Consider the following 12,201-nt stretch of genomic DNA (forward strand, 5'->3'; position numbering starts at 1 on the left):
AGTGGAGGGAGCAGCTTGCAACAAGGAACAAATCTAATCGCATTCAACGAATGGGTTTCCTACGGATTTTGTTTGCGTGTGCATGACGTAAACAACCGAGAGCTGTTGGGAATGGACACTGGACTGAACCGAAAATGGGAGTACTAAGTTTATTTGGAATAGGCATTTAAAATAATAAATTGGAACTGCATTCAATCAAAGCACTCGATTTATATACGAACACGTTTGCTTGCGTTACAATAAATGTGATTTGAAATCAGAAAAATTTCTCTCAGTGCCTGTACGTGTTTGAAACGTGCATGTTGTGGGCCCAGTACGTAAAGTCGGCCGTGCACGAGTGTTGGGAACTTAAACAGAGTTCCTGCCAGACAACTGCCTAATGGCTGTGGCTAATGAATGATGACAGCATTTAATGTCTCTCCCACTATTATTTCCTTGACCAGCATCATTAATAACCCGCCCGACCGAAAATGGCAGCAGTCGGACCATCAGCAACACCTTGACCAATAAAATCAAATTAAAGCCAACAGCAGAGCAACGACCCCACCCGATGGGCAGGGCAGGTCAGGCCGGCGCAGCCCACAAGCGGAAGGCCAAAATGTTGACCGCAGCCCATTAAAAACTGATGCCCTTCTATGGCAGCTAGGCGAGCTAACAATGGACACATCATCGATACACCGCACGTCTGACTGGTCAGCCGGCCATTTGTAATGTATCCTCGGATGCGCGGCTGTCGGCGGAGTTGCGATCTCCATCCGCCAGATGCATCCTGCCTGGACCACCACGCTTACTTAATTACTCTTGCCTCGTCCACAGCAAATTAATGATGCTTAAAAGCAGCGGGGGTGCTCCGTCCCTGGATAAGGGAAGCAGGAGGAGGAGGAGGAGGAATGAGGAGGAGCTGGCGGGCAGACTCAGAGTGGCATTGTGCGTGCGGTGATGTGAGACCGCGGCTGACTGCATTACTCATACGCACCGTTGCACAATTAACTTGGTTAGCTCGTAATGCCATCTGAAATCGGCAGTAAAATTATGAAAGGAGAGCTATACCAAAAATTAAAGGCTGAGATTGAAGTGAGCTATGAAGCTTAAAGTCTTTTCAAGAACTTAATGATGATTAATCTGATTAAAAAATGAGGAACAAATCGCTGAGTTAAAGGTTTAAAATCAAACCATATCTGGAAAAATCTAGAAACTTAATGTTTAGCTACTCGAAACTATTAGGTTAATTGGTTCTCGCTTATCAGTTTTCCTCGCTTTTAACCCCAGCATTTAACATTCTGCTCGGGCTTTTGAATTAAATTCGCTTTGTTTGCTCTTATTACACAGAGCTTAAATGATGCAATTAAAAAATAGCAAATATTTAGTTTAGATATTCCATAATTTGCCTTTTAAATGGATACTGAAATAGTTGGGTGAACTCGGGACCCCTGGTGACCCAGAATCCGACCCCCGCAGACATTCGATAACCGGTTGGATATTGGAGCTCGGTCGCCATTATACATAGCGTCCGATGTGTTGCACTGATGTTGGCTTAGTTGCGGAGCGAGCCAAAGCCAAATGGCAAACATCGGATGCAATGGCCTGGCCAAAAGGACGACCCGGGCAAACAAAGCGCTGCAATCTACACCAACCCACTTTGCCGTACTCCAAATGGCTTACCCGAAACGGGGGCGCTACACTAAATATAATTGTAACATTCAAGTGGCAAATCGCTGGCCGTTCCGTGATTATTATTATTTGTTGTTGCCGCATTAGAACTTTCGCAAATTGGTTTCGTTTTTACCAGCCGGCTCATATGCCAAGTATCGTGTTTTCACACACTGCATACGGGCAGTGCAGTGCCGCCTGCCCGGCCATTATAAATAATTATGCTGGACGCTGGCCGCTGGCCGGACTCCAAAAAATGTTTCGCATATTTCATTTATTTCGGGGAACACATAAATACCGAGGCACAGACCAGTCCAAACAGAAAAACGTACCATATGCAGGGCAGCCCTTAGGTTCATATGCATAGATTTACATTCGGAATGGCATCGCTCAGGGACCTTTGAGTTGATGGTTGTTATTACACGGATTTATATTGTTGGTCGTGGGGATTTTAAAATCATTCAATTTCCGAAAGGTGTAACATTCTATTCCACTACATAAAGTTTAACCATTTGCAACCGTTAAAACACGGGCTCTTAAATTTCTGACAAGCCACTTAAAAGTAGGCAAAAGTACTCGAATGTTCAAAAGTAGTCATATTAGCTGACTCCAGACGACTGAGACGCACTGAATCCGTGGGAATACCGACTTAATCGGACTCTTGCAGCTTTAAGATACCTCCGGCAACCACTGAGGCATTTCCTGATGCCGATGTCACTGTCGGCATCGACTTGGGCAATGTGCGCGTCCTCCAGGGCCGGCATATGCAATAAAATTGGAAATCTCTCGACTCGACATTTTTCCATTTTATGGCACACTTCGCTGACGACGGTCTCGATATTCTCGATTCCCTCGCTTTATCGAGTTTATTGCGGGTAAATGCGCTGCGAAAAAATCAACAATAAATGCACACAGATGCAGTGTATTTAAAATGTTATATATATATGTATTTATGTATGTAGCCACAAGTGGATGTACGTACGGCAGCATGAAACACGCGGACCTGATTATTTGGTAAACATGGCGAATTTACGTAACCAGGACAACTGGTAAATGACCATCGGTGGAAAGGGAAATGGGATGCGAATCAGGAGTCTGGAATGGGAAAAGGGGTCTGCTTGAAAGAATTGATTTCGCTCTACTTGCTATCCATAAATTGTGAGCTATCAATAAAACTATTATTTGGCTTTAATTAAAGATTGTTAATGACTTTATCTTGTATTTTCTCACCAAAAGGGTAACAATTAAATTGATAACGATTAAATTGAAGTATCGGTACTAAACCCTTTTTGTTAGCCCAATATGCGAAATAGGCCAAGCAGTTTTTGGCAGCTTTGTACACAAGCGATCGACGGAGTGCCTGAAACTTGGGAATAGGTTTTCTCCATGAGGTCAGATAATAGCCACGTTTCCTAGGTTTTCGTGGTGCAAAACGGGGATGGGTTCCAGTCCAAAACCATGCGGAAAAAGGCCGCTTGGCAGCCGTAATCAGTGCAGCCAATGCAAAAATTGTTCCGAAAATGAAAACTAATCGATGGGTGGGGCGGGTGAAATACCACGGGCAAAGGGGGCTGTTAGCCAAAGTGGGCGTGCCCGGCTTGATGGCGTTCCTTTAGGTGTTTTACACGCTGGACGTGCATAAAATTGTGCGCAACACGACGTACGTGGCAGGAGGAAAAACCGAACGCAGAACCGGAAACGGGGATGCGGCGCCTTCGTTGGATTCCCATCACGTATCGCAATTTAAATTAACACTTTGATATTTTTTGCTAAACGTGTCGCGGTTTTTATGCGCGTTTGCAGGAAGGAGCAAATGAGAGAGAGAGAGAGAGCTTGGCTGCCAAAGGACTTTTGGCGCCGTATAATAGAGCATTTATTATTTTAATTAAGCGTTTAGTGCCGCACAGCCGGATCGTGTGAAATGTGTTCACATATTCGAGAGCCAAACCGTAATCAATCAGTCGGATTGACAGACTCGCTTATTTATGCATTCAATCAGTTTGGTACTTTCGTTTATTAAAATTAACCAATTTGTAGTCATTTCAATTCAAGCTTCCAGGATTCTCTCTGAACCAGATCTCTGGCAGAATCTGTGGATATTGTTTGAAGGGGAATCTAGAATCCCTTGCCCCGGAATAGTAAGCCAAATTAGTTGCTTGTCTATTGCGATTCACAACACCCACAAGCAACGCCGAAAATACAAAAAAGCAAGGTGCAGTGCAGCAAAATGGTCAGGATGGGGCAAAGAAATGCATAATTATGGACAAAGTTCTCATTTATTTTCGAGCTGAATTAATTAAAAGTTCACTTATGCACGGAATTTGCATAAAAATTACATTTTAATTGCGCTTCATTTGCGCGGAGGACCCCAAGTCGTCTTCGTCAGTGCCTTTGGCCCTGGCGTTATGAGAAATTCCCCTACGTCTAGGGCTCCAACAAATGCTCGGAAAGGAAAGGCTTGGGTGCCAAAGGAGGGCTCCAGTGCCAGAGCGTCGGAGAAGTGCACTCGAGGCAGACAAGAACACTCCGAGATCCACTACAAAGCGCACTTGCCAGTCGTAATGAAAAAACACATTTTCCTGTAATGTCTCAGCCGCGTCTGTGATGGGTGAAGTGTGTGGGGGGGATGGCACGGTTCCGCGGGAAGTAAACAAATATAAATATTTATTAGGATTCCATCATGACTTTTATTCAATCTTAACTTTGGTGCTGCTTCCAATGCTTTTCTTTTGCCAAAAATACAATCTTCCTAAGCTAGTCGATGGATAGCATTACCAAAGGAACAGGATTATGAAGGGAAAACTTGTAAATTAACGAAAAAGGGGGGAATTTGTAATAGTTGTAATATTCAAATAACATAAAATGCACAACAAAAAAATAATTTTGCTAAAAGTTCAAGCGCGGTTATTTACAGTGAAGATCGTTTTAGATTTTCACGTATTTTCTATTGCCAAATAACATTTATTTACGAACAATTTAGAACAAATATTTTCAGTTTGCACCGATTTTGATTAAAAAACATAATTGAGCGCATTTTCAGAATTCTTGTGGGTAAGTTGCCTTGCAAGCAGTATCATTTGATATTTGACATTACGAAGTGTATAAATTCACATTCATCGACATTAGTGAAAACCCCTCGCAATGACTGTGCAAATCTTGTGTGACAGCAATTTTCAGCTCATCGCATTAAATGTGCCCCTATTAGCTTAACAAGTACCTGACAAATAAGTTAATTCCCGTACGTAAACATCAACGAACATTAACGCCTTTAGCCGCGCCACGCCCCTGCTCCCCCCAAAAAAATATGGTGGTGGCCCCCTGTGGCGGGTGTGAAAGAATCAACTCAGAGTTAATGGGGAAACGCCCCTCCACACCCACGCCCATGGGGAGGGAAGGCTGGCAGACAACACCCCTCGGCATTTCATCAACTTGGTCCGATGCACGGAGCCAACGAAGGAGAGAAAACGAGACAGATGGAAGCGGGAAGAAAAAAGTTGGCCAAAATATTCTCAAGTTTCGGCTGGATTTGGCTTGTTCTTGTAGCTGTTGTTGGATTTGTCCTCCTTTTTTTGCTCATTTCCGAATACGGGCAACCTGAGGTTTGTTTTAATTTGCCGCTTTTCTATGAGGCCCGACCCTTCGCCATTCCCAACCAGAGCATTGTCTTACCGACCGAAGCAAAACTTTTGCATTTTCTCATTTTCGGAAAATGTGCAAAGGGATTTGTTTTCATGTCTGCCACTGGTACTCGTACTGGTACTGGTTCTGGTGCTCCTGCTGTTCCTGTTCCTGGTCCTTGTGTTGTTGCCTGATATGATTTCTGGCCTTGCCACCCCCCGAAATATGCGTGCGTGTGTGTGTGGAGGGGTCCTTTGAGATTATTTTTGTGATGCGGTGGCACAAAAGACAACAAGCGGAGCCCCGATCCGAATCCCCTAACCCAGACTGAAAATAAATAAAGCCGAATACATCTGTTTTGCCATAAATTGTATGAGCATCTGTATGGACTGCGTGGGAGTGAGTGCTTTTATGAACAAGCATATACGGTCCTTGAAATGATATCTTGCTTTCGGTTTGTCGTGCCACAAAGTTTTCCGTTTGCTCCTGCGGTTCCTTTTGCGATAATCTGGAATTATCTTCTGTATACTCGATTTGAGGGCTCATTACCGACCATGGTGCCGACCATGGCTTATAATAATGCTAAAGTGTTTACAACGCAAATAATGTGGATAATTAATCGAAGTTCTGTTCCGAACTAAGCCCTCGATTTTCTTATTTCGAATTTCAAGCGTTCTGCTTCTATTTCAATTCTATTTTCGGTTCAAGGACTTGAGTCCGATTTCCAGGATAACGTTGGGCGCCCTGGCAGCGGTTTTCGGTACGTGTATGTATGTGGAAAGTTTCCTTTGTTGTCGAACATTTCCTTGTGCGGAACCAGCAGGGAGCATTTGCCTATTAGGCCACGTTCTCGGCTTCCTGTGGTAAATTACATTGTTTTATTTGAATTACGATTTGTCCCGGCCAGAGCACATAGTCCTGGCTCATTCGCTCTCTGCTCGGCCAAACGTGGCATGTCCTAGACGTGAAAGCAGCTTTGGTGTAATTTAATTTGTCCCACTCCGAGGGAAATGCGTGTTTATGTGATTGTCTTCGGGTGCGGAGGTCCTGTAATGGGAGCCGGCACATCCTGGGAGAGCACTTGGCATCTGCTCTCGTGCTCCCCAGCCTTACGAGATTACTGCTCCCCAATTCGTCATACGAATTGCATTATTCACGCGTTCCGAAAGTCAGAGCGTGTCAAGACCCTCATTATAATTGAATAAATCAGAGCATCTCGTAAAAACTCCATCGCATTACCGCCTCGTACGTGCCCCGCTCGCGAATCAATTAACCCAAAACCGGGGAACTTCGCAATCCCCGGGCTCAACTGGACTCCAAAATGCACTTCCGGCGCACTTCGCCCGGCTGACTCAATTGAGCTGAACTCCTTCTTGGCTCGTTTATTTTTCGCCCGTGGACATGCTAAAAAGGTTCCGCCAACAGGAAGGAAATCTCGGGCTACGTGGAATGCGGCACGTGGCGAATCCTTCGTGGCGCGAAACAAGTGTAAATACCGGGATGATGGCTTTCCCTACTTTTTTTTGTTTGTTATGGCCAAGGTAATAAATGGACAAGGTTGTCATTGTCCTCGTGGCTTTGTTAACTGTCGCTTGGCTGCCCGCAAATTGTGTCCGGATAGACTCTGCTTCAGGAACCCTAATCCACTCTAATGCACTCATGGAATATTAGATCTGTGTTTTCAAAGGAGTTTTTAATATTGGATGTTTATTTCTTAAAAATGTAATTGTAGGAAAGCTGTCATCTTTAGATATGATTTCATATTGTAGTAAGCAAGAACTTTAAAACTATTGCCTTATCACTTTTAACTTAAATAATGCAAGCGGGTAATTCAAACTTTAGGTGAAGCATACTCAATTTTACCAAAATATTGGCATACAGTCATGGTGCGTTTTTAAAAAATTTCCCAGTTAGGAGAACAAAACTCGGCAATCGTGCCAACACACATAATGGTCATATTATTGATCTACTAAGTTGAGAAAAACTAACAAACTCGACAAAGTTTTCTCGCCAATGACTAAAATGTAAAAAAATCGCTAAAAAACTAAAATAAAAACTGGAAAACTGCAGATCAGAGGCGGGCAGGGCTGGGAATTACATGTGCAACTGGACAACTGGGCACTGGGAAGACATCAGCACTGCTGGATAAATCCGGTGCCAGGCAGGTGGAAAACCTGAGCTAAAAACTTGTGAGAATGGAAAAAGGAGCGACACTCACGTGTGAATGTGAGTGTGTCTATCTGCTTTGTTGGAAGACATATGCTTGGCACTTAGGTGCCCTGCTTCCATGCCATTCCTTTCTTTTCGATTCCGCACTGAATTCAGCTATACCCGCCTAACTGACAACGTTTTTCCAGCTCTTGGGTAAAAGCAAACGCTTTTCCTGCATTAGTTTTTGCCCAACTCACGGCGCTTTTGCAGCTTTCTTGCTCCTTCTGCCAGCTGCCACCGTCCTGCGAACCGTTTGTGGCTCACGTATGTGAATGGTTTTGTGGTAAATGTTTTTCAATTCCTTGCTCGACCAAGGATTTTGAGGCAACGCAGGGCAACGCAGCCGCCGAAAAGTACACAAATTTAGCGTTTTATTTGCACCTGCCTCGGCCGCCTCTCAATGCGCTGCTAAGGTGTGTGTAAGTGCTGGCAATTCAGCGTGGAAAGGCGGAAATGGAGCTTATTATGTGGCCCTCTAACTCGGCTCACACACTCCTGGCCAAGATGACGTCAAAGGATGGGGTTTCGGCCCAGTCCGATTCGCTCATTTCGCAGTTCACAGCTGGCTTTGAATCAAGATTGAATGGAATTGGAGGAAGTGCCATAGAATTCCCATAGAATTTACTGTGAATGGGGACCTCGTTTACCACATATTCTCAAGAGTCATTTGCTTCCCCGCCTCCTATTGTGGGTGGGCTCTGATTGGGTGGGCCCGAAACCTTTTGGCCATTTGTGGCCTCTATTTATGAGCAGCATTGGAAAGGGTCCTCAGAACAGAGCACATTTAAGCTCCCGATTAGAGATGATTCCATTGCCATATGCCAAAGTAGCTTTCTCTTTGTTTAGGATCCACAAGTCACTTTGACTAGTTTCTAATAACCATTCAATGTAAAGGTTCTCCTTGCTAGTGAACATATTTTAAATTCATTTAATCAGATTGTTAAATTTATATTTACGGATATAGTAATAAAAACTTTTATCATCACATGTCCGCGAAAAAGTCCTGATTATTAGCTATTCAAATAAAAGTTAATTATTTGTTTATTGCCTAAGAGTCAACCATAACACAATCGGTTGAATGCAAATGCCAGCGAAGCGAAACAATTTGTGAGAGAAAGCACATAAAAAGGTAAATAGAAAGAGTGCACATCAATGAATTCAATAAGAAATAAATTGATTCCAGTCAAAACGGAAGTGCAGCAGGTGAGTTGGCAGTGGAGCATGGAAAATGCTTTGTGCACGCCAAAAAGAAAAGCTTTAAGGCTCCCCGAGCTTATTTACTTTGAATATTTTCACAATACCTCTCCTAGATGTACATATTTTTGGAAAGAACTTTTTAAAATATTTATTGCCAATCAATTGGAAAAATGTAGTTTAACTGAAAATATTATTGTCCAACTGCCCGTACGCTTGGCTTTCAAATAAAATAATTGGCTCGCCAAGACAAAAACGCTTGTGCAAGAATCCAAATTATGATGTGAACAATGCGGAAATGCTGCAATGAAACTGTTTGTTGGTCGGTCAAACGGGCATTTCAGTTAAATTAAAACCTCAAACTGGATAAGAAACATGCCGCACATCCCATCTGAGTGAAAAGTTCATAAATTGTGTATGTGCGTGCTGCTAAAATACTCTGAACTTTTGTCAGGACCCTTTTGTACGGGATGGGAAGGGAAGGGAAGGGAACATAATTCCTTGTTGCAAAAAGGACATGTGCTGAGTGCCCACAGCCGTTCTCAGTTGCGGCCTCGCCTGCTCAACAAATGTCACTCGGCGTTGAATGGAAACTGGGCTAAAATGGGGCTAAAACCCCGCACTCCTGCCCCACCCACAATGATATTTCAAATTTCAGCAGCAACAATGCGGCAACAACACCAGAAATGTCCACATCGACAAATGTAATTGACATTTCTTTAAGCGTTCATATGTTCACATCTAGAAAATATCCAAAAACCAGAGACAGGACAAGAACTTCGGGCTTATCCTCGTTCTGGGCACAGGCTGTGTGAATACGTGTCCACATTTGAAGAACGGGCTGGTCCTTGCATCATGTGTTATTGTGATATCCTTCGGACATGAACCTGAAACACGTAGCCAAGTCAATGCTACCTTATCTTGAGTCACATTTAAATTGTGTTGTAATTCTGACAACCCTCCTCTTCTACCGATGAAAATTGGCCTGGTAAAGTGACCGCTAGTGGCCCTAATATAAACAGGCCCTTTCCCAAACATCAAGCCATAAAATCATAAAAACCAGTACAGAGATGCGAAGGAATATAGTAGGGCCGCCATCGAAACCAAATCGAAAAAGTTTCCGCTTAGGCCTGGCATTAAAAACTTGGCAGCTTGTTAAGCCCGGCTGAAGACCAGATTGTAGTTCGCAGTGCTGGGGGCCAAATTAAATCCGCAAACTGTAGACAAAATGCAATAAAATAAATTGCAACAATATCCGCAAAAACCGAAGCCAAAGGCGAACGGGCGGAGCTAAGCGAAATAAAAGTTCCTTATAAATGATGCTGCTAACCTTAGTGCCGCATTCGGAGTGAACATAATATAAATTTTCAACGGGGCTGAGCAGGAGCCAAATGAAAGGTGACAGCTGGGATGTGGGGGAATTGGGGCAAGGAGCTATGGCTAAACAATAGTTCAGCAAAAAATAAGTTGAAAACGAGTGAGAAAAACTTAAGTGCCCGTTAAATTTCCCAGCGGACTAATGATAAAAGTTACGCGACTCCTGGCCACGCCCCTCAGCCCAACACCGCCCTCTTCACGCGCATTTTCCTACCTTTCCTGCAGCAGCATTTTTCCCGGCTTGTCGGATTTGTTTGCTCTTTAACCCTTTCCATTTGGCGAAGCCTTTTCATTGTTTTTTTAGCTCCTTTCGCCATACTTTTTGTTGTTTTTCCCCTGCCTCGAGTACCGGTAAATACATTGCGGCATTCAAGTTAATTTACCACAAGAAAGGAGCCAGCAAGGAGTCGCAAGCAGCAGAAGCCTGCAAGGAGCGGAAAAGCAGTCTCGGGAAAAGGCTGAGAAAAAAATGCAATGAAAATTATGTTGAACCAGGCCAGGGATCGTAATTAGTTTACTGCCATTTAACTTGCTACATTAGTTGCAATTACGTTGTAAATATTGTTCATTTATTCCGCAGTTCATTTGAATTTTTTAAACTGTTTGTTGGGGTTTCCCGTTCCTGAATATTTACAAGAAAATCTGAAAGGGTTAATTAAGGCGTTAAGCATTTTCAATTGAATATTGGATTTAATTTTGTTGCATATTTTAAATATTCTGATAAATTTTATCTTTCTCTGAATTAACTTTTATATAAAAATGGAGTATATAAATAGAAAAATGTAAAATATTTACTAACCATGCCCTCAAATTGTAAATCTATTAAGCTGACAACTCAACTAGAAAACCAGTTTACATCCTTAAACAGATTAAACACTTATCACCAAGTGATTTAAGTGTCAAGTCCTTGGAATTTTGCCACTATGGAAATCTTGAAAAATCATTCAAGTGGCTGGAGTATTTCTCCAAAGTTAATTGATGCAAATTGTTGTTCGGTTTTTTTTACACAATGTTTAATATTTTACTTGCCATTGCTGTTGATACAGTGTGTGCGTGCTTGCCATTCGATTTGTGTTTGTTATGTGCTTTGCATAATTTAACACTTTGCCTTAAAAACAATCAAATTGTCAAGTGTCAAAAGTTCGTGTCGGCCCAGAATATTCCTCCGCTCAACTGGGCTCTGTTTGCGCTGCCATGTAAATGTAAATAAAAATGCATTAAAAATGTAGCTGTAATTTACACACTCACACTTTCCAGGGAGGTGAAAATGGCCTGAAAAGTGGGTGTGGGGTGGCGACCGTAAGTGGGTGCTTGTGTGCAATATTTTGCATTTGCCTGCCAGTTTTCCGGTTTGCTCTGACCACAAAGTGTTGGCCATTAACCGAGCGCAGTCTGAGCCACCCGCTGGGCCATATCATGTTTATGCCGCACGCTTTGAAAATAAGAATTTTCATGAACAATGCTTAGCGGGAAAGTGTCGGATCTACCAGTTTGCAAGGATAAGAGACATGTGTCTAAACATGAATAATATATATATTTAATGAATATTTGGCATTTATTGGAAAAGTTAGCAGCGTGCACTCCGCATAAACGCAGTAACAGACAATTTCCCAGGGAAGCGGAAAGGCAGGCTGACGCGTGTTAATTTGAATAAATTATTAAAGCACGTGATGAGCGCGACCTTTCAACCAATTGGGGCAACTACCAGCCATCACCCACACCACCGCCCCCACCAATCCCAATTGGATGGTCGGAATCACACCAGCCCAGCCCACCCCCCGCAAGCCAAGTGCAATTAAGCACGAAAAAACCAATCAAACTGGAAATAAATTGCGCCATAGTTGCAGCAGCCACACAGCGACCAGGGTTGCCATACGGCGCCGATTTTTGCGAATTTTTTTTGCCTAGCCAGCACTTTGTGTGCCCCTTCTGCGTGTGGGTGTTTGGGTTTTTTGCGTTCGCCGGGGGTTTCCCTTTTTATTGTGGCCGCTGGGTGAAAATTGTTTGCATTGCATTCTCTGCTGATGCATGCGAATTGAGAAATATTTGCAATTTAGCAAAATACACCCGGAAGCGGCTCCGGATTGAAGCTTGAGCTCTTTTTGCCACATTTCGCAATTTCGATTTTCGCCCGCATTTGTATTCATATTT

This window comes from Drosophila mauritiana, chromosome 3R (assembly GCF_004382145.1).
Source record: "Drosophila mauritiana strain mau12 chromosome 3R, ASM438214v1, whole genome shotgun sequence".
In the NCBI taxonomy this organism is placed as follows: domain Eukaryota; kingdom Metazoa; phylum Arthropoda; class Insecta; order Diptera; family Drosophilidae; genus Drosophila; species Drosophila mauritiana.